The 24,543-nt window shown below is 39.8% G+C and overlaps 9 non-coding genes across 9 annotated transcripts; all 9 read left to right on the plus strand.

Annotated features, from left to right (window-relative positions):
• Nucleotides 1-860: 860 nt before the first annotated feature.
• On the plus strand, nt 861-1,076 carry LOC147730042 (small nucleolar RNA U3). Its single transcript, XR_015308771.1, has one exon. It is a non-coding gene; the product is annotated as a small nucleolar RNA U3 (small nucleolar RNA).
• Nucleotides 1,077-3,692: 2,616 nt separating this feature from the next.
• LOC147730043 (small nucleolar RNA U3) lies at nt 3,693-3,908 on the plus strand. Its single transcript, XR_015309130.1, has one exon. It is a non-coding gene; the product is annotated as a small nucleolar RNA U3 (small nucleolar RNA).
• A 2,615-nt stretch (nt 3,909-6,523) lies between these two features.
• On the plus strand, nt 6,524-6,739 carry LOC147730044 (small nucleolar RNA U3). Its single transcript, XR_015309001.1, has one exon. It is a non-coding gene; the product is annotated as a small nucleolar RNA U3 (small nucleolar RNA).
• A 2,617-nt stretch (nt 6,740-9,356) lies between these two features.
• LOC147730045 (small nucleolar RNA U3) lies at nt 9,357-9,572 on the plus strand. The gene has a single exon (XR_015309021.1). It is a non-coding gene; the product is annotated as a small nucleolar RNA U3 (small nucleolar RNA).
• Nucleotides 9,573-12,183: 2,611 nt separating this feature from the next.
• LOC147730046 (small nucleolar RNA U3) lies at nt 12,184-12,399 on the plus strand. Its single transcript, XR_015308772.1, has one exon. It is a non-coding gene; the product is annotated as a small nucleolar RNA U3 (small nucleolar RNA).
• A 2,616-nt stretch (nt 12,400-15,015) lies between these two features.
• On the plus strand, nt 15,016-15,231 carry LOC147730047 (small nucleolar RNA U3). The gene has a single exon (XR_015309106.1). It is a non-coding gene; the product is annotated as a small nucleolar RNA U3 (small nucleolar RNA).
• Nucleotides 15,232-17,851: 2,620 nt separating this feature from the next.
• LOC147730048 (small nucleolar RNA U3) lies at nt 17,852-18,067 on the plus strand. The gene has a single exon (XR_015309022.1). It is a non-coding gene; the product is annotated as a small nucleolar RNA U3 (small nucleolar RNA).
• Nucleotides 18,068-20,678: 2,611 nt separating this feature from the next.
• Nucleotides 20,679-20,894, plus strand: LOC147730049 (small nucleolar RNA U3). Its single transcript, XR_015308773.1, has one exon. It is a non-coding gene; the product is annotated as a small nucleolar RNA U3 (small nucleolar RNA).
• Nucleotides 20,895-23,510: 2,616 nt separating this feature from the next.
• LOC147730050 (small nucleolar RNA U3) lies at nt 23,511-23,726 on the plus strand. Its single transcript, XR_015309131.1, has one exon. It is a non-coding gene; the product is annotated as a small nucleolar RNA U3 (small nucleolar RNA).
• Nucleotides 23,727-24,543: the final 817 nt, after the last annotated feature.

Consider the following 24,543-nt stretch of genomic DNA (forward strand, 5'->3'; position numbering starts at 1 on the left):
TTAGGTACCAAACGTTTCCGGCAAGTATTCACTTCCCAGTGTAAAAAGTATTTTGCACAAAAAAACATAAACTATATTTTGGATACTTCTTTAGTTCCGAGAGGCTAAACGTCTAGTAGCTTTAAAAACCTGCATAAATTCAAGCTGGGTGGTAGGACAAGTTGTTGTTCATGTGAACGCTTTCGTAGATAACCAGGAATTCAGGGCTCTACTGAAAGCGATAGGTTCCGTTATCTCCTGTAGTTGCTGAAAGCAGGTTTTCACAAAGTTTGGACCATCGCCGAAGGCCATCCTCAGCTTAGAGTCTTACATGTGAACTGGGGAACAGTTCGTTTTTTTGGGGTAACTGATCAAAGATGTTGACCTACATTTGATCTGTGGGGCAACTGTTCAAAATGTCAAGGTAGCTTTGCTACAACTTTTGGTTCCACACTTGCAAGCTTAGCAGGTCGCTTCTCATATGCTAGCTATCAGTGTCACTCTTTTGGCTGATTGACTGTTCCTAATCTAGACCAAATATTCCCATTAAAAATCATCTATGATATTGTGGAAACCACAGTTTTTTGAAGAATTTTCCAGCTTTCCCTCTGGTACAGCGTTGGGTCAGGAAGAGTCAGGTTGAATTTAATTGGTTGCTGATTTAAAATATGCAAATTTTAAAGCAGTCACCAGGATCTATTAAGTATGTTTTAATGTAAATAAATGCATATGCGTGTGTATCGGTAGAATGTTATTTTGTGGAGTAACAGATATGTTTATATTTATATGTTTTATTTCAGTTGATGATGCAAACCGTGTCTTACTGTAAGTAAGGAGGGTTTCCCCCCTTTCTGTCTGTGTGAGCGATAAACAGTTTTATTAAGACTATACTTTCAGGGTTCATTTCTATAGTTTTTAACTGAGGAAATGTGATTGAAAGTGTTTGGTCTTCGCTAACCACGATGAAGAATTGAAGTGTTTTCTTCCGAGTGTGAAGTGAGTGAACAGTGTTGCATTTATGTAGCTGCTGTTTGCTATTGATGATCGTTCTTATTCCTTTCAAGAGGATTGGAGAAAGAGTACACAATCTGAGTGGTTAGCTACTTTATAGGGTGTAAGGAAGTCTATCCGTTCTTAATTTCTTGCTTAGTTTGTTATTTTAATAGTGCGCACTTTGGTTTATTTTTATTTAGCTGTTGAGTTAATGAATACTTAGTAGAAGCTGTTGAGCTTTTTTGGACTTGTGGTTTTTGCAAGAGCTTATCTTTGAAAAGCACTTCTCACCGTCAGTTGGTATTTTGGTATGTTATTTATAAAAAAAGGTTTGTTTTTTAGAACGTGGGGAGTGAAGAGTACTTTTTAAATGGACTGTGCGTATGAGCTATTTGTAGAGCCTAGGCTGCTGCAAGGCAACTACTGCTACTCAACGATTTAACACTCTTTCAATTCGACTGTTTAAAGGAACCTCCTAATGCTAGTTAAGCCTTTTAGACTAAGAGGAAGCGTAACACCCTGGTCACAGGTTATACAACTTACAAGGCTGCGGTGGATCTTAGACTGCTGAGGATACAAAACTCCTCCTTTGGTATTTGCTAAAGTTTTCACAGGAATTTGTGGAGTGCAAAGCAGAAGTAAAGGACTGTGTATGTTTACTTATCATTATGAAATCTTGTGTGCTCAGCACAAAAACCTGCTGCTCCCAACGAGCCCCCGTACAGCCCTTAGTACATCAAGGGCTTAATGTATTCGAACTTTGGAATTTTGAAGGATCCATTGGGGAGAATGGAGTTGCAACAATAAAAAATAATGGTCAAAACGAGCCACCGCTCCAGCAAGTACCATTTTCTTGGTTCTCCTGCTTTAACTCAGAATATTCTTAATTCATTGACTGGAATGTTGTGATATCAGAATAGACAATCTACCTCGGGTATCACATTGATTAAATGCCCTATCCTCTCGCTATAGAAGCTCAGCTTTAACTTGAGTCAAGAACTCAAACAGAGGGTATTTAAGGACCATTGTAGCCCCCTTTAGCGTTCCATTATGCTATATTCGAACACTGGAAGATTAGACCCTCATGTAGAGAATCGGAATATCAGCCGTTTGTAAATAGTAGGCTAAACCCTGTGCCTTGAAACTTCTAATGGTTCGAGCCCCGACTGCCACCATTTTGGATTTCCACCGTGCTGCGACGCCTAGGAAAAGAGCTAGGTGGGCTGGCGCCAGACCGTAAATTGTGAAGTTCACGGTGTGGTGACAGGCCAGGTGAATACCCATAGACTGTTCTTCTTGGTTATGCAAGAGTCTGGGGCATTGCCCGACTGGTTTTCCAGCCATGGCCTCTTTTTACGTAAAACTTACACAGTTAAGACCTTATTGTGATAGCCTTTTAGCCTGCGGCAAGAGGCAATGGCGACCAGGAACGGTCCCCTTTCCTCTGTTTGTCCCTAGCCTTCAACTTTAGTCTATCATGCTGAATTAAAGTTTAGTTCGCTAACTAAAGACTGCAGCGGCAGGTTTTAATTATCTATCACTGATCTGCTGAGAGCTTAGCCAGGTGACAGAAAAAATGCTGTTGTGATATCTTCCTGTAACCCTTGGACAGCTTAGCATAGAGCTATAAAACTTTTTGTTGCGATATGTTATGAAGAATCAAGATTGAAGTAGAAATTGTAAGTGGTCCGAAGGTGTTGCAGATAAGTTCTGATCTAAAAAGGAAGGTCACAGGCAGAGTTTTTTTTTTAAACAACTGTCTACTGTTGACAGCTGTTCCTTTCTTCATTTAAGGATATGCTGGAAGACAGAAGTGTACACTGAAAAGTTCAATTCCGGGTTCTGATGAATATTAGGTACCAAACGTTTCCGGCAAGTATTCACTTCCCAGTGTAAAAAGTATTTTGCACAAAAAAAATAAACTATATTTTGGATACTTCTGTAGTTCCGAGAGGCTAAAAGTCTAGTAGCTTTAAAAACCCGCATAAATTCAAGCTGGGTGGTGGGACAAGTTGTTGTTCATGTGAACGCTTTCCTAGATAACCAGGAATTCAGGGCGCTACTGAAAACGATAGGTTCCGTTATCTCCTGTAGTTGCTGAAAGCAGGTTTTCACAAAGTTTGGACCATCGCCGAAGGCCATCCTCAGCTTAGAGTCTTATATGTGAACTGGGGAACAGTTCGTTTTTTTGGGGTAACCGATCAAAGATGTTGACCTACATTTGATCTGTGGGGCAACTGTTCAAAATGTCAAGGTAGCTGTAATGCTACAACTTTTGTTTCCACACTTGCAAGCTTAGCAGGTCGCTTCACATGTGCTAGCGATCAGTGTCACTCTTTTGGCTGATTGACTGTTCCTAATCTAGACCAAATATTCCCATTAAAAATCATCTCTATGATATTGTGGAAACCACAGTTTTTTGAAGAATTTTCCAGCTTTCCCTCTGGTACAGCGTTGGGTCAGGAAGAGTCAGGTTGAATTTAATTGGTTGCTGATTTAAAATATGCAAATTTTAAAGCAGTGTCACCAGGATCTATTAAGTATGTTTTAATGTAAATAAATGCATATGCGTGTGTATCGGTAGAATGTTATTTCGTGGAGTAACAGATATGTTTATATTTATATGTTTTTATTTCAGTTGATGATGCCGAACCGTGTCTTACTGTAAGTAAGGAGGGTTTCCCCCCTTTCTGTCTGTGTGAGCGATAAACAGTTTTATTAAGACTATACTTTCAGGGATCATTTCTATAGTTTTTAACTGAGAAAATGTGATTGAAAGTGTTTTGTCTTCGCTAACCACGATGAAGAATTGAAGTGTTCTCTTCTGAGCGTGAAGTGAGTGAACAGTGTTGCATTTATGTAGCTGCTGTTTGCTATTGGTGATCGTTCTTATTCCTTTCAAGAGGATTGGAGAAGGAGTACACAATCTGAGTGGTTAGCTACTTTATAGGGTGTAAGGAAGTCTATCCGTTCTTAATTTCTTGCTTAGTTTGTTATTTTAAAGTGTGCACTTTGGTTTATTTTTAATTGGCTGTTGAGTTCATGAATACTTAGTAGAAGCTGTTGAGCTTTTTTGGACTTGTGGTTTTTGCAAGAGCTTATCTTTGAAAAGCACTTCTCACCGTCAGTTGGTATTTTGGTATGTTATTTATAAAAAAAGGTTTGTTTTTTAGAACGTGGGGAGTGAAGAGTACTTTTTAAATGGACTGTGCGTATGAGCTATTTGTAGAGCCTAGGCTGCTGCAAGGCAACTACTGCTACTCAACGATTTAACACTTTCAATTCGACTGTTTAAAGGAACCTCCTAATGCTAGTTAAGCCTTTTAGACTAAGAGGAAGCGTAACACCCTGGTCACAGGTTATACAATTTACAAGGCTGCGGTGGATCTTAGACTGCTGAGGATACAAAACTCCTCCTTTGGTATTTGCTAAAGTTTTCACAGGAATTTGTGGAGTGCAAAGCAGAAGTAAAGGACTGTGTATGTTTACTTATCATTATGAAATCTTGTGTGCTCAGCACAAAAACCTGCTGCTCCCAACGAGCCCCCGTACAGCCCTTAGTACATCAAGGGCTTAATGTATTTGAACTTTGGAATTTTGAAGGATCCATTGGGGAGAATGGAGTTGCAACAATAAAAAATAATGGTCAAAACGAGCCAACGCTCCAGCAAGTACCATTTTCTTGGTTCTCCTGCTTTAACTCAGAATATTCTTAATTCATTGACTGGAATGTTGTGATATCAGAATAGACAATCTACCTCGGGTATCACATTGATTAAATGCCCTATCCTCTCGCTATAGAAGCTCAGCTTTAACTTGAGTCAAGAACTCAAACAGAGGGTATTTAAGGACCATTGTAGCCCCCTTTAGCGTTCCATTATTCTATATTCGAACACTGGAAGATTAGACCCTCATGTAGAGAATCGGAATATCAGCCGTTTGTAAATAGTAGGATAAACCCTGTTCCTTGAAACTTCTAATGGTTCGAGCCCGACTGCCACCATTTTGGATTTCCACCGTGCTGCGACGCCTAGGAAAAGAGCTAGGTGGGCTGGCGCCAGACCGTAAATTGTGGAAGTTCACGGTGTGGTGACAGGCCAGGTGAATACCCATAGACTGTTCTTCTTGGTTATGCAAGAGTCTGGGGCATTGCCCGACTGGTTTTCCAGCCATGGCCTCTTTTTACGTAAAACTTACACAGTTAAGACCTTATTGTGATAGCCTTTTAGCCTGCCGCAAGAGGCAATGGCGACCAGGAACGGTCCCCTTTCCTCTGTTTGTCACTAGCCTTCAACTTTAGTCTATCATGCTGAATTAAAGTTTAGTTCGCTAACTAAAGACTGCAGCGGCAGGTTTTAATTATCTATCACTGATCTGCTGAGAGCTTAGCCAGGTGACAGAAAAAATGCTGTTGTGATATCTTCCTGTAACCCTTGGACAGCTTAGCATAGAGTTATAAAACCTTTTGTCGCGATATGTTATGAAGAATCAAGATTGAAATAGAAATTGTAAGTGGTCCGAAGGTGTTGCAGATAAGTTCTGATCTAAAAAGGAAGGTCACAGGCAGAGTTTTTTTTTTTAAACAACTGTCTACTGTTGACAGCTGTTCCTTTCTTCATTTAAGGATATGCTGGAAGACAGAAGTGTACACTGAAAAGTTCAATTCCGGGTTCTGATGAATATTAGGTACCAAACGTTTCCGGCAAGTATTCACTTCCCAGTGTAAAAAGTATTTTGCACAAAAAAACATAAACTATATTTTGGATACTTCTGTAGTTCCGAGAGGCTAAACGTCTAGTAGCTTTAAAAACCCGTATAAATTCAAGCTGGGTGGTAGGACAAGTTGTTGTTCATGTGAACGCTTTCCTAGATAACCAGGAATTCAGGGCGCTACTGAAAGCGATAGGTTCCGTTATCTCCTGTAGTTGCTGAAAGCAGGTTTTCACAAAGTTTGGACCATCGCCGAAGGCCATCCTCAGCTTAGAGTCTTATATGTGAACTGGGGAACAGTTCGTTTTTTTGGGGTAACTGATCAAAGATGTTGACCTACATTTGATCTGTGGGGCAACTGTTCAAAATGTCAAGGTAGCTGTAATGCTACAACTTTTGTTTCCACACTTGCAAGCTTAGCAGGTCGCTTCACATATGCTAGCGATCAGTGTCACTCTTTTGGCTGATTGACTGTTCCTAATCTAGACCAAATATTCCCATTAAAAATCATCTCTATGATATTGTGGAAACCACAGTTTTTTGAAGAATTTTCCAGCTTTCCCTCTGGTACAGCGTTCGGTCAGGAAGAGTCAGGTTGAATTTAATTGGTTGCTGATTTAAAATATGCAAATTTTAAAGCAGTGTCACCAGGATCTATTAAGTATGTTTTAATGTAAATAAATGCATATGCGTGTGTATCGGTAGAATGTTATTTCGTGGAGTAACAGATATGTTTATATTTATATGTTTTTATTTCAGTTGATGATGCCGAACCGTGTCTTACTGTAAGTAAGGAGGGTTTCCCCCCTTTCTGTCTGTGTGAGCGATAAACAGTTTTATTAAGACTATACTTTCAGGGATCATTTCTATAGTTTTTAACTGGGGAAATGTGATTGAAAGTGTTTGGTCTTCGCTAACCACGATGAAGAATTGAAGTGTTCTCTTCTGAGCGTGAAGTGAGTGAACAGTGTTGCATTTATGTAGCTGCTGTTTGCTATTGATGATCGTTCTTATTCCTTTCAAGAGGATTGGAGAAAGAGTACACAATCTGAGTGGTTAGCTACTTTATAGGGTGTAAGGGAGTCTATCCGTTCTTAATTTCTTGCTTAGTTTGTTATTTTTATAGTGTGCACTTTGGTTTATTTTTATTTAGCTGTTGAGTTCATGAATACTTAGTAGAAGCTGTTGAGCTTTTTTGGACTTGTGGTTTTTGCAAGAGCTTATCTTTGAAAAGCACTTCTCACCGTCAGTTGGTATTTTGGTATGTTATTTATAAAAAAAGGTTTGTTTTTTAGAACGTGGGGAGTGAAGAGTACTTTTTAAATGGACTGTGCGTATGAGCTATTTGTAGAGCCTAGGCTGCTGCAAGGCAACTACTGCTACTCAACGATTTAACACTCTTTCAATTCGACTGTTTAAAGGAACCTCCTAATGCTAGTTAAGCCTTTTAGACTAAGAGGAAGCGTAACACCCTGGTCACAGGTTATACAACTTACAAGGCTGCGGTGGATCTTAGACTGCTGAGGATAAAAAACTCCTCCTTTGGTATTTGCTAAAGTTTTCACAGGAATTTATGGAGTGCAAAGCAGAAGTAAAGGACTGTGTATGTTTACTTATCATTATGAAATCTTGTGTGCTCAGCACAAAAACTTGCTGCTCCCAACAAGCCCCCGTACAGCCCTTAGTACATCAAGGGCTTAATGTATTCGAACTTTGGAATTTTGAAGGATCCATTGGGGAGAATGGAGTTGCAACAATAAAAAATAATGGTCAAAACGAGCCACTGCTCCAGCAAGTACCATTTTCTTGGTTCTCCTGCTTTAACTCAGAATATTCTTACTTCATTGACTGGAATGTTGTGATATCAGAATAGACTTTCTACCTCGGGTATCACATTGATTAAATGCCCTATCCTTTCGATATAGAAGCTCAGCTTTAACTTGAGTCAAGAACTCAAACAGAGGGTATTTAAGGACCATTGAAGCCCCCTTTAGCGTTCCATTATGCTATATTCGAACACTGGAAGATTAGACCCTCATGTAGAGAATCGAAATATCAGCCGTTTGTAAATAGTAGGATAAACCCTGTGCCTTGAAACTTCTAATGGTTCGAGCCCCGACTGCCACCATTTTGGATTTCCACCGTGCTGCGACGCCTAGGAAAAGAGCTAGGTGGGCTGGCGCCAGACCGTAAATTGTGAAGTTCACGGTGTGGTGACAGGCCAGGTGAATACCCATAGACTGTTCTTCTTGGTTATGCAAGAGTCTGGGGCATTGCCTGACTGGTTTTCCAGCCATGGCCTCTTTTTACGTAAAACTTACACAGTTAAGACCTTATTGTGATAGCCTTTTAGCCTGCGGCAAGAGGCAATGGCGACCAGGAACGGTCCCCTTTCCTCTGTTTGTCCCTAGCCTTCAACTTTAGTCTATCATGCTGAATTAAAGTTTAGTTCGCTAACTAAAGACTGCAGCGGCAGGTTTTAATTATCTATCACTGATCTGCTGAGAGCTTAGCCAGGTGACAGAAAAAATGCTGTTGTGATATCTTCCTGTAACCCTTGGACAGCTTAGCATAGAGCTATAAAACTTTTTGTCGCGATATGTTATGAAGAATCAAGATTGAAGTAGAAATTGTAAGTGGTCCGAAGGTGTTGCAGATAAGTTCTGATCTAAAAAGGAAGGTCACAGGCAGAGTTTTTTTTTTAAACAACTGTCTACTGTTGACAGCTGTTCCTTTCTTCATTTAAGGATATGCTGGAAGACAGAAGTGTACACTGAAAAGTTCAATTCCGGGTTCTGATAAATATTAGGTACCAAACATTTCCGGCAAGTATTCACTTCCCAGTGTAAAAAGTATTTTGCACAAAAAAAATAAACTATATTTCGGATACTTCTGTAGTTCCGAGAGGCTAAAAGTCTAGTAGCTTTAAAAACCCGCATAAATTCAAGCTGGGTGGTGGGACAAGTTGTTGTTCATGTGAACGCTTTCCTAGATAACCAGGAATTCAGGGCGCTACTGAAAGCGATAGGTTCCGTTATCTCCTGTAGTTGCTGAAAGCAGGTTTTCACAAAGTTTGGACCATCGCCGAAGGCCATCCTCAGCTTAGAGTCTTATATGTGAACTGGGGAACAGTTCGTTTTTTTGGGGTAACCGATCAAAGATGTTGACCTACATTTGATCTGTGGGGCAACTGTTCAAAATGTCAAGGTAGCTGTAATGCTACAACTTTTGTTTCCACACTTGCAAGCTTAGCAGGTCGCTTCACATGTGCTAGCGATCAGTGTCACTCTTTTGGCTGATTGACTGTTCCTAATCTAGACCAAATATTCCCATTAAAAATCATCTCTATGATATTGTGGAAACCACAGTTTTTTGAAGAATTTTCCAGCTTTCCCTCTGGTACAGCGTTGGGTCAGGAAGAGTCAGGTTGAATTTAATTGGTTGCTGATTTAAAATATGCAAATTTTAAAGCAGTGTCACCAGGATCTATTAAGTATGTTTTAATGTAAATAAATGCATATGCGTGTGTATCGGTAGAATGTTATTTCGTGGAGTAACAGATATGTTTATATTTATATGTTTTTATTTCAGTTGATGATGCCGAACCGTGTCTTACTGTAAGTAAGGAGGGTTTCCCCCCCTTTCTGTCTGTGTGAGCGATAAACAGTTTTATTAAGACTATACTTTCAGGGATCATTTCTATAGTTTTTAACTGAGGAAATGTGATTGAAAGTGTTTGGTCTTCGCTAACCACGATGAAGAATTGAAGTGTTCTCTTCTGAGCGTGAAGTGAGTGAACAGTGTTGCATTTATGTAGCTGCTGTTTGCTATTGATGATCGTTCTTATTCCTTTCAAGAGGATTGGAGAAAGAGTACACAATCTGAGTGGTTAGCTACTTTCTAGGGTGTAAGGAAGTCTATCTGTTCTTAATTTCTTGCTTAGTTTGTTATTTTTATAGTGTGCACTTTGGTTTATTTTTATTTAGCTGTTGAGTTCATGAATATTTAGTAGAAGCTGTTGAGCTTTTTTGGACTTGTGGTTTTTGCAAGAGCTTATCTTTGAAAAGCACTTCTCACCGTCAGTTGGTATTTTGGTATGTTATTTATAAAAAAAGGTTTGTTTTTTAGAACCGGGGGAGTGAAGAGTACTTTTATAATGGACTGTGCGTATGAGCTATTTGTAGAGCCTAGGCTGCTGCAAGGCAACTACTGCTACTCAACGATTTAACACTCTTTCAATTCGACTGTTTAAAGGAACCTCCTAATGCTAGTTAAGCCTTTTAGACTAAGAGGAAGCGTAACACCCTGGTCACAGGTTATACAACTTACAAGGCTGCAGTGGATCTTAGACTGCTGAGGTTAAAAAACTCCTCCTTTGGTATTTGCTAAAGTTTTCACAGGAATTTGTGGAGTGCAAAGCAGAAGTAAAGGACTGTGTATGTTTACTTATCATTATGAAATCTTGTGTGCTCAGCACAAAAACTTGCAGCTCCCAACGAGCCCCCGTACAGCCCTTAGTACATCAAGGGCTTTAATGTATTCGAACTTTGGAATTTTGAAGGATCCATTGGGGAGAATGGAGTTGCAACAATAAAAAATAATGGTCAAAACGAGCCACCTGCTCCAGCAAATACCATTTTCTTGGTTCTCCTGCTTTAACTCAGAATATTCTTAATTCATAGACTGGAATGTTGTGATATCAGAATAGACTTTCTACCTCGGGAATCACATTGATTAAATGCCCTATCCTCTCGATATAGAAGCTCAGCTTTAACTTGAGTCAAGAACTCAAACAGAGGGTATTTAAGGACCATTGTAGCCCCCTTTAGCGTTCCATTATGCTATATTCGAACACTGGAAGAATAGACCCTCATGTAGAGAATCGAAATATCAGCCGTTTGTAAATAGTAGGATAAACCCTGTGCCTTGAAACTTCTAATGGTTCGAGCCCCGTCTGCCACCATTTTGGATTTCCACCGTGCTGCGACGCCTAGGAAAAGAGCTAGGTGGGCTGGCGCCAGACCGTAAATTGTGGAAGTTCACGGTGTGGTGACAGGCCAGGTGAATACCCATAGACTGTTCTTCTTGGTTATGCAAGAGTCTGGGGCATTGCCCGACTGGTTTTCCAGCCATGGCCTCTTTTTACGTAAAACTTACACAGTTAAGACCTTATTGTGATAGCCTTTTAGCCTGCGGCAAGAGGCAATGGCGACCAGGAACGGTCCCCTTTCCTCTGTTTGTCCCTAGCCTTCAACTTTAGTCTATCATGCTGAATTAAAGTTTAGTTCGCTAACTTAAGACTGCAGCGGCAGGTTTTAATTATCTATCACTGATCTGCTGAGAGCTTAGCCAGGTGACAGAAAAAATGCTGTTGTGATATCTTCCTGTAACCCTTGGACAGCTTAGCATAGAGCTATAAAACTTTTTGTCGCGATATGTTATGAAGAATCAAGATTGAAGTAGAAATTGTAAGTGGTCCGAAGGTGTTGCAGATAAGTTCTGATCTAAAAAGGAAGGTCACAGGCAGAGTTTTTTTTTTAAACAACTGTCTACTGTTGACAGCTGTTCCTTTCTTCATTTAAGGATATGCTGGAAGACAGAAGTGTACACTGAAAAGTTCAATTCCGGGTTCTGATGAATATTAGGTACCAAACGTTTCCGGCAAGTATTCACTTCCCAGTGTAAAAAGTATTTTGCACAAAAAAACATAAACTATATTTTGGATACTTCTTTAGTTCCGAGAGGCTAAACGTCTAGTAGCTTTAAAAACCTGCATAAATTCAAGCTGGGTGGTAGGACAAGTTGTTGTTCATGTGAACGCTTTCGTAGATAACCAGGAATTCAGGGCTCTACTGAAAGCGATAGGTTCCGTTATCTCCTGTAGTTGCTGAAAGCAGGTTTTCACAAAGTTTGGACCATCGCCGAAGGCCATCCTCAGCTTAGAGTCTTACATGTGAACTGGGGAACAGTTCGTTTTTTTGGGGTAACTGATCAAAGATGTTGACCTACATTTGATCTGTGGGGCAACTGTTCAAAATGTCAAGGTAGCTTTGCTACAACTTTTGGTTCCACACTTGCAAGCTTAGCAGGTCGCTTCTCATATGCTAGCTATCAGTGTCACTCTTTTGGCTGATTGACTGTTCCTAATCTAGACCAAATATTCCCATTAAAAATCATCTATGATATTGTGGAAACCACAGTTTTTTGAAGAATTTTCCAGCTTTCCCTCTGGTACAGCGTTGGGTCAGGAAGAGTCAGGTTGAATTTAATTGGTTGCTGATTTAAAATATGCAAATTTTAAAGCAGTCACCAGGATCTATTAAGTATGTTTTAATGTAAATAAATGCATATGCGTGTGTATCGGTAGAATGTTATTTTGTGGAGTAACAGATATGTTTATCTTTATATGTTTTATTTCAGTTGATGATGCAAACCGTGTCTTACTGTAAGTAAGGAGGGTTTCCCCCCTTTCTGTCTGTGTGAGCGATAAACAGTTTTATTAAGACTATACTTTCAGGGTTCATTTCTATAGTTTTTAACTGAGGAAATGTGATTGAAAGTGTTTGGTCTTCGCTAACCACGATGAAGAATTGAAGTGTTTTCTTCCGAGTGTGAAGTGAGTGAACAGTGTTGCATTTATGTAGCTGCTGTTTGCTATTGATGATCGTTCTTATTCCTTTCAAGAGGATTGGAGAAAGAGTACACAATCTGAGTGGTTAGCTACTTTATAGGGTGTAAGGAAGTCTATCCGTTCTTAATTTCTTGCTTAGTTTGTTATTTTAATAGTGCGCACTTTGGTTTATTTTTATTTAGCTGTTGAGTTAATGAATACTTAGTAGAAGCTGTTGAGCTTTTTTGGACTTGTGGTTTTTGCAAGAGCTTATCTTTGAAAAGCACTTCTCACCGTCAGTTGGTATTTTGGTATGTTATTTATAAAAAAAGGTTTGTTTTTTAGAACGTGGGGAGTGAAGAGTACTTTTTAAATGGACTGTGCGTATGAGCTATTTGTAGAGCCTAGGCTGCTGCAAGGCAACTACTGCTACTCAACGATTTAACACTCTTTCAATTCGACTGTTTAAAGGAACCTCCTAATGCTAGTTAAGCCTTTTAGACTAAGAGGAAGCGTAACACCCTGGTCACAGGTTATACAACTTACAAGGCTGCGGTGGATCTTAGACTGCTGAGGATACAAAACTCCTCCTTTGGTATTTGCTAAAGTTTTCACAGGAATTTGTGGAGTGCAAAGCAGAAGTAAAGGACTGTGTATGTTTACTTATCATTATGAAATCTTGTGTGCTCAGCACAAAAACCTGCTGCTCCCAACGAGCCCCCGTACAGCCCTTAGTACATCAAGGGCTTAATGTATTCGAACTTTGGAATTTTGAAGGATCCATTGGGGAGAATGGAGTTGCAACAATAAAAAATAATGGTCAAAACGAGCCACCGCTCCAGCAAGTACCATTTTCTTGGTTCTCCTGCTTTAACTCAGAATATTCTTAATTCATTGACTGGAATGTTGTGATATCAGAATAGACAATCTACCTCGGGTATCACATTGATTAAATGCCCTATCCTCTCGCTATAGAAGCTCAGCTTTAACTTGAGTCAAGAACTCAAACAGAGGGTATTTAAGGACCATTGTAGCCCCCTTTAGCGTTCCATTATGCTATATTCGAACACTGGAAGATTAGACCCTCATGTAGAGAATCGGAATATCAGCCGTTTGTAAATAGTAGGCTAAACCCTGTGCCTTGAAACTTCTAATGGTTCGAGCCCCGACTGCCACCATTTTGGATTTCCACCGTGCTGCGACGCCTAGGAAAAGAGCTAGGTGGGCTGGCGCCAGACCGTAAATTGTGAAGTTCACGGTGTGGTGACAGGCCAGGTGAATACCCATAGACTGTTCTTCTTGGTTATGCAAGAGTCTGGGGCATTGCCCGACTGGTTTTCCAGCCATGGCCTCTTTTTACGTAAAACTTACACAGTTAAGACCTTATTGTGATAGCCTTTTAGCCTGCGGCAAGAGGCAATGGCGACCAGGAACGGTCCCCTTTCCTCTGTTTGTCCCTAGCCTTCAACTTTAGTCTATCATGCTGAATTAAAGTTTAGTTCGCTAACTAAAGACTGCAGCGGCAGGTTTTAATTATCTATCACTGATCTGCTGAGAGCTTAGCCAGGTGACAGAAAAAATGCTGTTGTGATATCTTCCTGTAACCCTTGGACAGCTTAGCATAGAGCTATAAAACTTTTTGTTGCGATATGTTATGAAGAATCAAGATTGAAGTAGAAATTGTAAGTGGTCCGAAGGTGTTGCAGATAAGTTCTGATCTAAAAAGGAAGGTCACAGGCAGAGTTTTTTTTTTAAACAACTGTCTACTGTTGACAGCTGTTCCTTTCTTCATTTAAGGATATGCTGGAAGACAGAAGTGTACACTGAAAAGTTCAATTCCGGGTTCTGATGAATATTAGGTACCAAACGTTTCCGGCAAGTATTCACTTCCCAGTGTAAAAAGTATTTTGCACAAAAAAAATAAACTATATTTTGGATACTTCTGTAGTTCCGAGAGGCTAAAAGTCTAGTAGCTTTAAAAACCCGCATAAATTCAAGCTGGGTGGTGGGACAAGTTGTTGTTCATGTGAACGCTTTCCTAGATAACCAGGAATTCAGGGCGCTACTGAAAACGATAGGTTCCGTTATCTCCTGTAGTTGCTGAAAGCAGGTTTTCACAAAGTTTGGACCATCGCCGAAGGCCATCCTCAGCTTAGAGTCTTATATGTGAACTGGGGAACAGTTCGTTTTTTTGGGGTAACCGATCAAAGATGTTGACCTACATTTGATCTGTGGGGCAACTGTTCAAAATGTCAAGGTAGCTGTAATGCTACAACTTTTGTTTCCACACTTGCAAGCTTAGCAGGTCGCTTCACATGTGCTAGCGATCAGTGTCACTCTTTTGGCTGATTGACTGTTCCTAATCTAGACCAAATATTCCCATTAAAAATCATCTCTATGATATTGTGGAAACCACAGTTTTTTGAAGAATTTTCCAGCTTTCCCTCTGGTACAGCGTTGGGTCAGGAAGAGTCAGGTTGAATTTAATTGGTTGCTGATTTAAAATATGCAAATTTTAAAGCAGTGTCACCAGGATCTATTAAGTATGTTTTAATGTAAATAAATGCATATGCGTGTGTATCGGTAGAATGTTATTTCGTGGAGTAACAGATATGTTTATATTTATATGTTTTTATTTCAGTTGATGATGCCGAACCGTGTCTTACTGTAAGTAAGGAGGGTTTCCCCCCTTTCTGTCTGTGTGAGCGATAAACAGTTTTATTAAGACTATACTTTCAGGGATCATTTCTATAGTTTTTAACTGAGAAAATGTGATTGAAAGTGTTTTGTCTTCGCTAACCACGATGAAGAATTGAAGTGTTCTCTTCTGAGCGTGAAGTGAGTGAACAGTGTTGCATTTATGTAGCTGCTGTTTGCTATTGGTGATCGTTCTTATTCCTTTCAAGAGGATTGGAGAAAGAGTACACAATCTGAGTGGTTAGCTACTTTATAGGGTGTAAGGAAGTCTATCCGTTCTTAATTTCTTGCTTAGTTTGTTATTTTAAAGTGTGCACTTTGGTTTATTTTTAATTGGCTGTTGAGTTCATGAATACTTAGTAGAAGCTGTTGAGCTTTTTTGGACTTGTGGTTTTTGCAAGAGCTTATCTTTGAAAAGCACTTCTCACCGTCAGTTGGTATTTTGGTATGTTATTTATAAAAAAAGGTTTGTTTTCTAGAACGTGGGGAGTGAAGAGTACTTTTTAAATGGACTGTGCGTATGAGCTATTTGTAGAGCCTAGGCTGCTGCAAGGCAACTACTGCTACTCAACGATTTAACACTCTTTCAATTCGACTGTTTAAAGGAACCTCCTAATGCTAGTTAAGCCTTTTAGACTAAGAGGAAGCGTAACACCCTGGTCACAGGTTATACAACTTACAAGGCTGCGGTGGATCATAGACTGCTGAGGATAAAAAACTCCTCCTTTGGATTTGCTAAAGTTTTCACAGGAATTTGTGGAGTGCAAAGCAGAAGTAAAGGACTGTGTATGTTTACTTATCATTATGAAATCTTGTGTGCTCAGCACAAAAACTTGCAGCTCTCAACAAGCCCCCGTACAGCCCCTAGTACATCAAGGGCTTAATGTATTCAAACTTTGGAATTTTGAAGGATCCATTGGGGAGAATGGAGTGGCAACAATAAAAAATAATGGTCAAAACGAGCCACCTGCTCCAGCAAGTACCATTTTCTTGGTTCTCCTGCTTTAACTCAGAATATTCTTAATTCATAGACTGGAATGTTGTGATATCAAAATAGACTTTCTACCTCGGGTATCACATTGATTAAATACCCTATCCTCTCGATATAGAAGCTCAGCTTTAACTTGAGTCAAGAACTCAAACAGAGGGTATTTAAGGACCATTGTAGCCCCCTTTAGCGTTCCATTATGCTATATTCGAACACTGGAAGATTAGACCCTCATGTAGAGAATCGAAATATCAGCCGTTTGTAAATAGTAGGATAAACCTTGTGCCTTGAAACTTCTAATGGTTCGAGCCCCGACTGCCACCATTTTGGATTTCCACCGTGCTGCGACGCCTAGGAAAAGAGCTAGGTGGGCTGGCGCCAGACCGTAAATTGTGGAAGTTCACGGTGTGGTGACAGGCCAGGTGAATACCCATAGACTGTTCTTCTTGGTTATGCAAGAGTCTGGGGCATTGCCCGACTGGTTTTCCAGCCATGGCCTCTTTTTACGTAAAACTTACACAGTTAAGACCTTATTGTGATAGCCTTTTAGCCTGCCGCAAGAGGCAATGGCAACCAGGAACGGTCCCCTTTCCTCTGTTTGTCCCTAGCCTTCAACTTTAGTCTATCATGCTGAATTAAAGTTTAGTTCGCTAACTAAAGACTGCAGCGGCAGGTTTTAATTATCTATCACTGATCTGCTGAGAGCTTAGCCAGGTGACAGAAAAAATGCTGTTGTGATATCTTCCTGTAACCCTTGGACAGCTTAGCATAGAGTTATAAAACCTTTTGTCGCGATATGTTATGAAGAATCAAGATTGAAATAGAAATTGTAAGTGGTCCGAAGGTGTTGCAGATAAGTTCTGATCTAAAAAGGAAGGTCACAGGCAGAGTTTTTTTTTTTTAAACAACTGTCTACTGTTGACAGCCGTTCCTTTCTTCATTTAAGGATATGCTGGAAGACAGAAGTGTACACTGAAAAGTTCAATTCCGGGTTCTGATGAATATTAGGTACCAAACGTTTCCGGCAAGTATTCACTTCCCAGTGTAAAAAGTATTTTGCACAAAAAAACATAAACTATATTTTGGATACTTCTGTAATTCCGAGAGGCTAAACGTCTAGTAGCTTTAAAAACCCGCATAAATTCAAGCTGGGTGGTAGGACAAGTTGTTGTTCATGTGAACGCTTTCCTAGATAACCATCAATTCAGGGCGCTACTGAAAGCGATAGGTTCCGTTATCTCCTGTAGTTGCTGAAAGCAGGTTTTCACAAAGTTTGGACCATCGCCGAAGGCCATCCTCAGCTTAGAGTCTTATATGTGAACTGGGAAACAGTTCGTTTTTTTGGGGTAACCGATCAAAGATGTTGACCTACATTTGATCTGTGGGGCAACTGTTCAAAATGTCAAGGTAGCTGTAATGCTACAACTTTTGTTTCCACACTTGCAAGCATAGCAGGTCGCTTCACATATGCTAGCGATCAGTGTCACTCTTTTGGCTGATTGACTGTTCCTAATCTAGACCAAATATTCCCATTAAAAATCATCTCTATGATATTGTGGAAACCACAGTTTTTTGAAGAATTTTCCAGCTTTCCCTCTGGTACAGCGTTGGGTCAGGAAGAGTCAGGTTGAATTTAATTGGTTGCTGATTTAAAATATGCAAATTTTAAAGCAGTGTCACCAGGATCTATTAAGTATGTTTTAATGTAAATAAATGCATATGCGTGTGTATCGGTAGAATGTTATTTCGTGGAGTAACAGATATGTTTATATTTATATGTTTTTATTTCAGTTGATGATGCCGAACCGTGTCTTACTGTAAGTAAGGAGGGTTTCCCCCCCTTTCTGTCTGTGTGAGCGATAAACAGTTTTATTAAGACTATACTTTCAGGGATCATTTCTATAGTTTTTAACTGAGGAAATGTGATTGAAAGTGTTTGGTCTTCGCTAACCACGATGAAGAATTGAAGTGTTCTCTTCTGAGCGTGAAGTGAGTGAACAGTGTTGCATTTATGTAGCTGCTGTTTGCTATTGATGATCGTTCTTATTCCTTTCAAGAGGATTGGAGAAAGAGTACACAATCTGAGTGGTTAGCTACTTTCTAGGGTGTAAGGAAGTCTATCTGTTCTTAATTTCTTGCTTAGTTTGTTATTTTTATAGTGTGCACTTTGGTTTATTTTTATTTAGCTGTTGAGTTCATGAATATTTAGTAGAAGCTGTTGAGCTTTTTTGGACTTGTGGTTTTTGCAAGAGCTTATCTTTGAAAAGCACTTCTCACCGTCAGTTGGTATTTTGGTATGTTATTTATAAAAAAAGGTTTGTTTTTTAGAACCGGGGGAGTGAAGAGTACTTTTATAATGGACTGTGCGTATGAGCTATTTGTAGAGCCTAGGCTGCTGCAAGGCAACTACTGCTACTCAACGATTTAACACTCTTTCAATTCGTCTGTTTAAAGGAACCTCCTAATGCTAGTTAAGCCTTTTAGACTAAGAGGAAGCGTAACACCCTGGTCACAGGTTATACAACTTACAAGGCTGCAGTGGATCTTAGACTGCTGAGGTTAAAAAACTCCTCCTTTGGTATTTGCTAAAGTTTTCACAGGAATTTGTGGAGTGCAAAGCAGAAGTAAAGGACTGTGTATGTTTACTTATCATTATGAAATCTTGTGTGCTCAGCACAAAAACTTGCAGCTCCCAACGAGCCCCCGTACAGCCCTTAGTACATCAAGGGCTTTAATGTATTCGAACTTTGGAATTTTGAAGGATCCATTGGGGAGAATGGAGTTGCAACAATAAAAAATAATGGTCAAAACGAGCCACCTGCTCCAGCAAATACCATTTTCTTGGTTCTCCTGCTTTAACTCAGAATATTCTTAATTCATAGACTGGAATGTTGTGATATCAGAATAGACTTTCTACCTCGGGAATCACATTGATTAAATGCCCTATCCTCTCGATATAGAAGCTCAGCTTTAACTTGAGTCAAGAACTCAAACAGAGGGTATTTAAGGACCATTGTAGCCCCCTTTAGCGTTCCATTATGCTATATTCGAACACTGGAAGAATAGACCCTCATGTAGAGAATCGAAATATCAGCCGTTTGTAAATAGTAGGATAAACCCTGTGCCTTGAAACTTCTAATGGTTCGAGCCCCGTCTGCCACCATTTTGGATTTCCACCGTGCTGCGACGCCTAGGAAAAGAGCTAGGTGGGCTGGCGCCAGACCGTAAATTGTGGAAGTTCACGGTGTGGTGACAGGCCAGGTGAATACCCATAGACTGTTCTTCTTGGTTATGCAAGAGTCTGGGGCATTGCCCGACTGGTTTTCCAGCCATGGCCTCTTTTTACGTAAAACTTACACAGTTAAGACCTTATTGTGATAGCCTTTTAGCCTGCGGCAAGAGGCAATGGCGACCAGGAACGGTCCCCTTTCCTCTGTTTGTCCCTAGCCTTCAACTTTAGTCTATCATGCTGAATTAAAGTTTAGTTCGCTAACTTAAGACTGCAGCGGCAGGTTTTAATTATCTATCACTGATCTGCTGAGAGCTTAGCCAGGTGACAGAAAAAATGCTGTTGTGATATCTTCCTGTAACCCTTGGACAGCTTAGCATAGAGCTATAAAACTTTTTGTCGCGATATGTTATGAAGAATCAAGATTGAAGTAGAAATTGTAAGTGGTCCGAAGGTGTTGCAGATAAGTTCTGATCTAAAAAGGAAGGTCACAGGCAGAGTTTTTTTTTTAAACAACTGTCTACTGTTGACAGCTGTTCCTTTCTTCATTTAAGGATATGCTGGAAGACAGAAGTGTACACTGAAAAGTTCAATTCCGGGTTCTGATGAATATTAGGTACCAAACGTTTCCGGCAAGTATTCACTTCCCAGTGTAAAAAGTATTTTGCACAAAAAAACATAAACTATATTTTGGATACTTCTTTAGTTCCGAGAGGCTAAACGTCTAGTAGCTTTAAAAACCTGCATAAATTCAAGCTGGGTGGTAGGACAAGTTGTTGTTCATGTGAACGCTTTCGTAGATAACCAGGAATTCAGGGCTCTACTGAAAGCGATAGGTTCCGTTATCTCCTGTAGTTGCTGAAAGCAGGTTTTCACAAAGTTTGGACCATCGCCGAAGGCCATCCTCAGCTTAGAGTCTTACATGTGAACTGGGGAACAGTTCGTTTTTTTGGGGTAACTGATCAAAGATGTTGACCTACATTTGATCTGTGGGGCAACTGTTCAAAATGTCAAGGTAGCTTTGCTACAACTTTTGGTTCCACACTTGCAAGCTTAGCAGGTCGCTTCTCATATGCTAGCTATCAGTGTCACTCTTTTGGCTGATTGACTGTTCCTAATCTAGACCAAATATTCCCATTAAAAATCATCTATGATATTGTGGAAACCACAGTTTTTTGAAGAATTTTCCAGCTTTCCCTCTGGTACAGCGTTGGGTCAGGAAGAGTCAGGTTGAATTTAATTGGTTGCTGATTTAAAATATGCAAATTTTAAAGCAGTCACCAGGATCTATTAAGTATGTTTTAATGTAAATAAATGCATATGCGTGTGTATCGGTAGAATGTTATTTTGTGGAGTAACAGATATGTTTATATTTATATGTTTTATTTCAGTTGATGATGCAAACCGTGTCTTACTGTAAGTAAGGAGGGTTTCCCCCCTTTCTGTCTGTGTGAGCGATAAACAGTTTTATTAAGACTATACTTTCAGGGTTCATTTCTATAGTTTTTAACTGAGGAAATGTGATTGAAAGTGTTTGGTCTTCGCTAACCACGATGAAGAATTGAAGTGTTTTCTTCCGAGTGTGAAGTGAGTGAACAGTGTTGCATTTATGTAGCTGCTGTTTGCTATTGATGATCGTTCTTATTCCTTTCAAGAGGATTGGAGAAAGAGTACACAATCTGAGTGGTTAGCTACTTTATAGGGTGTAAGGAAGTCTATCCGTTCTTAATTTCTTGCTTAGTTTGTTATTTTAATAGTGCGCACTTTGGTTTATTTTTATTTAGCTGTTGAGTTAATGAATACTTAGTAGAAGCTGTTGAGCTTTTTTGGACTTGTGGTTTTTGCAAGAGCTTATCTTTGAAAAGCACTTCTCACCGTCAGTTGGTATTTTGGTATGTTATTTATAAAAAAAGGTTTGTTTTTTAGAACGTGGGGAGTGAAGAGTACTTTTTAAATGGACTGTGCGTATGAGCTATTTGTAGAGCCTAGGCTGCTGCAAGGCAACTACTGCTACTCAACGATTTAACACTCTTTCAATTCGACTGTTTAAAGGAACCTCCTAATGCTAGTTAAGCCTTTTAGACTAAGAGGAAGCGTAACACCCTGGTCACAGGTTATACAACTTACAAGGCTGCGGTGGATCTTAGACTGCTGAGGATACAAAACTCCTCCTTTGGTATTTGCTAAAGTTTTCACAGGAATTTGTGGAGTGCAAAGCAGAAGTAAAGGACTGTGTATGTTTACTTATCATTATGAAATCTTGTGTGCTCAGCACAAAAACCTGCTGCTCCCAACGAGCCCCCGTACAGCCCTTAGTACATCAAGGGCTTAATGTATTCGAACTTTGGAATTTTGAAGGATCCATTGGGGAGAATGGAGTTGCAACAATAAAAAATAATGGTCAAAACGAGCCACCGCTCCAGCAAGTACCATTTTCTTGGTTCTCCTGCTTTAACTCAGAATATTCTTAATTCATTGACTGGAATGTTGTGATATCAGAATAGACAATCTACCTCGGGTATCACATTGATTAAATGCCCTATCCTCTCGCTATAGAAGCTCAGCTTTAACTTGAGTCAAGAACTCAAACAGAGGGTATTTAAGGACCATTGTAGCCCCCTTTAGCGTTCCATTATGCTATATTCGAACACTGGAAGATTAGACCCTCATGTAGAGAATCGGAATATCAGCCGTTTGTAAATAGTAGGCTAAACCCTGTGCCTTGAAACTTCTAATGGTTCGAGCCCCGACTGCCACCATTTTGGATTTCCACCGTGCTGCGACGCCTAGGAAAAGAGCTAGGTGGGCTGGCGCCAGACCGTAAATTGTGAAGTTCACGGTGTGGTGACAGGCCAGGTGAATACCCATAGACTGTTCTTCTTGGTTATGCAAGAGTCTGGGGCATTGCCCGACTGGTTTTCCAGCCATGGCCTCTTTTTACGTAAAACTTACACAGTTAAGACCTTATTGTGATAGCCTTTTAGCCTGCGGCAAGAGGCAATGGCGACCAGGAACGGTCCCCTTTCCTCTGTTTGTCCCTAGCCTTCAACTTTAGTCTATCATGCTGAATTAAAGTTTAGTTCGCTAACTAAAGACTGCAGCGGCAGGTTTTAATTATCTATCACTGATCTGCTGAGAGCTTAGCCAGGTGACAGAAAAAATGCTGTTGTGATATCTTCCTGTAACCCTTGGACAGCTTAGCATAGAGCTATAAAACTTTTTGTTGCGATATGTTATGAAGAATCAAGATTGAAGTAGAAATTGTAAGTGGTCCGAAGGTGTTGCAGATAAGTTCTGATCTAAAAAGGAAGGTCACAGGCAGAGTTTTTTTTTTAAACAACTGTCTACTGTTGACAGCTGTTCCTTTCTTCATTTAAGGATATGCTGGAAGACAGAAGTGTACACTGAAAAGTTCAATTCCGGGTTCTGATGAATATTAGGTACCAAACGTTTCCGGCAAGTATTCACTTCCCAGTGTAAAAAGTATTTTGCACAAAAAAAATAAACTATATTTTGGATACTTCTGTAGTTCCGAGAGGCTAAAAGTCTAGTAGCTTTAAAAACCCGCATAAATTCAAGCTGGGTGGTGGGACAAGTTGTTGTTCATGTGAACGCTTTCCTAGATAACCAGGAATTCAGGGCGCTACTGAAAACGATAGGTTCCGTTATCTCCTGTAGTTGCTGAAAGCAGGTTTTCACAAAGTTTGGACCATCGCCGAAGGCCATCCTCAGCTTAGAGTCTTATATGTGAACTGGGGAACAGTTCGTTTTTTTGGGGTAACCGATCAAAGATGTTGACCTACATTTGATCTGTGGGGCAACTGTTCAAAATGTCAAGGTAGCTGTAATGCTACAACTTTTGTTTCCACACTTGCAAGCTTAGCAGGTCGCTTCACATGTGCTAGCGATCAGTGTCACTCTTTTGGCTGATTGACTGTTCCTAATCTAGACCAAATATTCCCATTAAAAATCATCTCTATGATATTGTGGAAACCACAGTTTTTTGAAGAATTTTCCAGCTTTCCCTCTGGTACAGCGTTGGGTCAGGAAGAGTCAGGTTGAATTTAATTGGTTGCTGATTTAAAATATGCAAATTTTAAAGCAGTGTCACCAGGATCTATTAAGTATGTTTTAATGTAAATAAATGCATATGCGTGTGTATCGGTAGAATGTTATTTCGTGGAGTAACAGATATGTTTATATTTATATGTTTTTATTTCAGTTGATGATGCCGAACCGTGTCTTACTGTAAGTAAGGAGGGTTTCCCCCCTTTCTGTCTGTGTGAGCGATAAACAGTTTTATTAAGACTATACTTTCAGGGATCATTTCTATAGTTTTTAACTGAGAAAATGTGATTGAAAGTGTTTTGTCTTCGCTAACCACGATGAAGAATTGAAGTGTTCTCTTCTGAGCGTGAAGTGAGTGAACAGTGTTGCATTTATGTAGCTGCTGTTTGCTATTGGTGATCGTTCTTATTCCTTTCAAGAGGATTGGAGAAGGAGTACACAATCTGAGTGGTTAGCTACTTTATAGGGTGTAAGGAAGTCTATCCGTTCTTAATTTCTTGCTTAGTTTGTTATTTTAAAGTGTGCACTTTGGTTTATTTTTAATTGGCTGTTGAGTTCATGAATACTTAGTAGAAGCTGTTGAGCTTTTTTGGACTTGTGGTTTTTGCAAGAGCTTATCTTTGAAAAGCACTTCTCACCGTCAGTTGGTATTTTGGTATGTTATTTATAAAAAAAGGTTTGTTTTTTAGAACGTGGGGAGTGAAGAGTACTTTTTAAATGGACTGTGCGTATGAGCTATTTGTAGAGCCTAGGCTGCTGCAAGGCAACTACTGCTACTCAACGATTTAACACTTTCAATTCGACTGTTTAAAGGAACCTCCTAATGCTAGTTAAGCCTTTTAGACTAAGAGGAAGCGTAACACCCTGGTCACAGGTTATACAATTTACAAGGCTGCGGTGGATCTTAGACTGCTGAGGATACAAAACTCCTCCTTTGGTATTTGCTAAAGTTTTCACAGGAATTTGTGGAGTGCAAAGCAGAAGTAAAGGACTGTGTATGTTTACTTATCATTATGAAATCTTGTGTGCTCAGCACAAAAACCTGCTGCTCCCAACGAGCCCCCGTACAGCCCTTAGTACATCAAGGGCTTAATGTATTTGAACTTTGGAATTTTGAAGGATCCATTGGGGAGAATGGAGTTGCAACAATAAAAAATAATGGTCAAAACGAGCCAACGCTCCAGCAAGTACCATTTTCTTGGTTCTCCTGCTTTAACTCAGAATATTCTTAATTCATTGACTGGAATGTTGTGATATCAGAATAGACAA

The sequence above is a fragment of the Lissotriton vulgaris genome, chromosome 2_1 (assembly GCF_964263255.1).
Source record: "Lissotriton vulgaris chromosome 2_1, aLisVul1.2, whole genome shotgun sequence".
Taxonomy (NCBI): domain Eukaryota; kingdom Metazoa; phylum Chordata; class Amphibia; order Caudata; family Salamandridae; genus Lissotriton; species Lissotriton vulgaris.